Below are 5026 nucleotides of genomic sequence, written 5' to 3'. Positions count from 1 at the left end.
CTGTGTTGTCCTGGTCTCTCTGTGTCAGTTCATCTTGTATGTAGCCAAGTCAAACCAGTGTTAATTTATCCCTTGTGTTTCCTGTCTCTCTGTGTCCAGTTCATCTTGTATGTTTACCAAGTCAAACCCAGTGTATTTATCCCTGTGTTTCCTGTCTCTCTGTGTTCAGTTTCATCTTGTATTGTTTAGCCAAGTCAAACCAGTGTATTTGATCCCTGTGTTCCTGTCTCTCTGTGTCAGTTCATCTTGGTATGTTTAGCCAAAGTCAACCAGTGTATTTATCCCTGTGTTTCCTGTCCTTTCTGTGTCAGTCATTCTTGTATGTTTAGCCAAGTCAACAGTGTAGTTTTCCCTTGTACTTCTGTTTCTATTCTCTTTTTTATAGTCTTCCTGTTCTGACCCCGCCTTGACTCTGGAACTTACTATCCGCCCTGCCCTTTCAGTACCTATTGGACCTCTGATCTTGGTTTCGACATTTTGCCTGTCCACGACCAATTCTCTTGCCTTACCCCTTGGATTAATAAAACATTGTAAGACTCCATCTGTCTCCTGGTGTTCTGATCTGGGTCTCGCCTTGATAACTACAAGAGTTTCTACCTTGGAACGACCAGTAGTTTTTCAAAGGCGTCTCCTATGGGACAGCCAAAGTACCCTTTTAGGTTTTAGATAACACTTTTTTTACTAAAGAGTGTATATGTCATTCATCCAAGGTTAGAGGTATTGATGTTCTAATCCAGCGATTAATTTCTTATTTCTGCTCCTAGTAATTAGTGTTCACCTAGTATAGTTCATAAAATGTTTTACATGTATGGTTGTACTTGGCAGCTAAGAGCGGAATTGCCAAAAAGTGTTTTGAAAAGCAAAACAAAACAAAAATGATGAATACTTACTATAGGTTTGGACTAACATTTCTGAGGACTTTAAGCTTCAACAGTGGAGCAAACAGTCGATTTTCACAAGGCTTGAGCAGAGGGAGGTGCAGGTGGTCAACCAACTAGCTCTCAAAACTCACGTCAGAATTATAGACTTTCATCCATGTTTCTCAAATGTCAAATTTAGGAAGTTGTTTGCAAATGTCAATTAACGCATTAACTCTACATTTCTTTTTATATCTTAGGGTTAAGTTTTATTCAAAACTCTGATGGTTACGGTTTGGGATAAGCTCTAACTAAAATCACATTTTGTATCGCAAGATTTGAACTTGCAACCTTTAGAATCAGAAGTAGATGCGTACTCCAAGTTAAGCCAGAGAGAGAGGCTCTGGGTCTTTTACCTGAGCTGGACCGTAAGCATTTAGCTGGGTGAGTCTAAGTTGGTTTACACACTGAATGTGTCTGCCAAAACTGCGTACAAAAATCAGAAAAGCGTTTTTAGCACTATATTCAAAACGTTTCCAACCTTAGCTTTGGAACTGTGTCTATGTTGCACCATACGGGACTGTTGTCGGTTTGTTTGTTCGTTTCGTTTTATGTAGTCATTTTTCCTGTTCGTGCGTTCTTCGAGTTACATGTAAGTTCTTACGTTCAGGTTTGTCTACATCGTTTTGTTATTTGTTAGTTTATTCAAGTATAGTTTGTTTTCGTCTTGTTTAAATAAATATCATGTCATATCACAACGCTGCGCCTTGGTCGAATCACTACTCCTCCTCTTCGTATGAAGAGGAGGAGGAACACCGTTACAATATGTATGAACCGAGATGGTCTGTCAACCCCTTATGAAACAACACTGATTTACAGCAATCACAAAATAATAATAGGATTATTGATTGGATTTATGTAGCGCTTCTCCACCTAGCTGCTCAAAGCGCTTTCCATAGTAAGTGGGAAACTCACCTCATCCACCAAACAATATACAGCAGCCACTTGGGTGATGCACGACAACCATTTGTGCCAGAACGCTGAACAGACATCAGCAGTCAGTACGCATTTTGGGAGACACATTTAGTACGTAAACCAACTACCAGGGAACATAGACTCATCCAGCTAAACGCTTACACTCCAGCTCAGGATAAAGAAGACCCAGAGCCTCTCTCTAGCGGGTCTCCATCAGGCAATATGCCTCCTGTACATACATACACATGTCCTTGCTACTGCATTGACACAAGCTCCTGTGGCACAAAAGCCTACTGTCTCCACAATGTCTCCTGTTGTGCAAAATGACCATGCCATGCCTTTCTGAACCTTGCAACAAAGAAACTCACACTAAAGAAAGATTCAACCACATACAGTGCATTCAGAAAGTATACAGACCCCTTCACTTTTTCCAAAATTCATGTTACAGCCTAAGAAACTTATTTACATAAGTATTTAGACCCTTTGCTATGAGACTTGAAATTGAGCTCAGGTTCATCCTGTTTCCATTGGTCATCCTTGAGATTTTTCTACAACTTGTTTGGAGTCCACCTGTGGCTAATTCAATTGATTGGACATGATTTGGAAAGGCACACACCTGTCTATGTAAGGTCCCACAGTTGACAGTTTATGTCAGAACAAAAACCAAGCCGGAGAAGAAATTGTCCGTAGAGTTCTGAGACAGGATTGTGTCGAGGCAAAGATCTGGAGAAGGATGCCACAACATTTCAACAGCTTCGAAGATCTCCAAGAACAGAGTCTCCATCATTCTTAAATGGAAGAAGCTTGGAACCACCAAGACTCTTCCTAGAAGTGGCTGCCCGGCCAAACTGAGCAATCGGGGGAGAAGGGCCTTGGTCAGAATGGTGACAAAGAACCCGATGGTCACTCTGACAGAGCTGCAGAGTTCCTCTGTGGAGATGGGAGAACTTTCCAGAAGAACAACCATCTAGGCAGCACTCCACCAATGAGGACTTTATGGTAGAGTGGCCAGATGGAAGATACTCTTCAGTAAAAGGCACATGACAGCCCGCTTGGAGTTTACCAAAAAACATGTTTCTCTGGTCTGATGAAACCAGGATTAAACTCTTTGGCCTGAATGCCAAGCGTCACGTCTCGAAGAAACCAGGCACCGCTCCACCCCTTGGCCAATACCATCCCTATGGTGAAGCATGGTAGTGGCAGCATCATGTTGTGAAGATGTTTTTCAGCGGCAGGGACTGGGACACTTGTCAGGATCAAGGGAAAGATTTATAAGAGACACTTGATGAAAACCTACTCCAAAGCAATCAGGACCTCAGACTGGGGCAACGGTTCACCTTCCAACAGGACAACAGTACTAAGCACACAGCCAACGCAGGAGTGGCTTCGTGAAAAGTCTCTGAATGTCCTTGAGTGGCCCAATTTGAGCCCGGACTTGGACCCGATCAAATATCTCAGGAGAGACCTGAAAATAGTTGTGCTGCGATGCTCCCAATCCAACCTGACAGAGCTTGAGTGGGAGATAGAATGGGCGAAACTACCAACATACAGGTGTTCGAAGCTTGTAGCGTCATACCCAAGAAGACTCAATGCTGTTTGTTGTTGCCAAAGTTGCTTCAACAAAGTACAGAGTAAAGAGTCTGAATAATTATGTAAATGTTATTTTTATTTGTAATACACTTGAAAACATTACTAAAAACCTATTTTAGCTTTGTCATTATGGGGTATTGTGTGTAGTTTGATGAGAAAAAAATTATCAATTTTAGAATAAGGCTGTAACGTAAAAGAATTTGGAAAAAGTGAAGGGGTCTGAATACTTTCCGAATGCACTGTACAACACCAGGTACATCAATAGGCCTTAGAGAACCTTGAAGACTTAGAAACGCAACTAAATATGTACAACGAAACATGAATCGACTTGTTGTTGTGAACCTTGAAACACACTAACTGATGTGAACTCAAGTAAAATAATATTCAACTTGACATGAATCGACACTGTGGCAATGCAACGGTTGGGCACCTTAGAAACTGAAATTAACAAAAATAAATTGCAATATTCTGATCATTTTTAGAAACTATGTCCTTGTGGATGTTGAAGGCCATAGTGACTGAAGTGAACTCAACTAAACATCAACTTAACACCACAAGATTATCAGTTCTACAGTTGCCATAGCACCCTATTGGCAGTCAAGGCTTACAGCTCCTGTATATTTTGTAAATATTAAATAATTGTATGTTTTTTGTATGAATCATTTAACTTTTTTTTGTTTTCTGAATAGCCAAATGTATAGATTTAGTCTGGATCAAAAAACAATGTTTCCTGCCTGAGAATGAATGGCCAGAACATTCCTCCAAAGAGCATTCATCCAAATGTATGAGTGGACTGTATTCTGATGTGTCTGCTCAGCTCGTCCTGTTAACCCAGCCAGGTCACCCATGATACAAGTCAGTATTCGACATCCATCCATGTCTGAGGAAGTTGGGAGATGATGTGGAAACCAGCCACTAGGGGCAACAGTGGTCACTGTTACCTTAAAGTAGGTTTTGGTTTTGCTAGGGCAGGGGTGGGAAACTCCAGTCCTCGGAGGCCTGATTGGTGTCACACGTTTTCCCCATCCCTAGCTAACACAGCTGATTAATCAAATTAAATTCTAAACTGAAGTTCATGATTAGTTGATTATTGGAGTCAGGTGTGTTAGTTGGTGCCGGGGAAAAACTGTGACACCAATCAGGTCCCCGAGGACTGGAATTACCCACCCCTGTGCTAGGGGGTCGTGGATGGGGATGGCGGATGGTTCCAAGCTAGGTTGAAAGTTTGAATATAGTGCTAAAAACGTTTTCGATTTTTGTACGCAGTTTGGCAGACACATTCAGTGTGTAAACCAACTTAGACTCACCCAGCTAAATGCTTACGGTCCAGCTCAGGATAAAGACCCAGAGCCTCTCTCTGGCTTAACTTGGAGTACGCATCTACTTCTGATTCTAAAGGTTGCAAGTTCAAATCTTGCGATACAAAATGTGATTTTAGTTAAGCTTATCCCAAACCGTAACCATTCAGAGTTATTGAATAAACTTAACCCTAAGATATAAAAAGAAATGTAGAGTTAATGCGTTAAYTGACATTTGCAACAACTTCTAAATTTGACATTTGAGAAACATGGATGAAAGTCTAATTCTGACGTGAGTTTGTGAGA

The sequence above is a fragment of the Salvelinus sp. IW2-2015 genome, unplaced genomic scaffold (genome assembly GCF_002910315.2).
Source record: "Salvelinus sp. IW2-2015 unplaced genomic scaffold, ASM291031v2 Un_scaffold2367, whole genome shotgun sequence".
NCBI lineage: Eukaryota > Metazoa > Chordata > Actinopteri > Salmoniformes > Salmonidae > Salvelinus > Salvelinus sp. IW2-2015.
Note: the sequence above shows the minus strand (reverse complement) of the source record.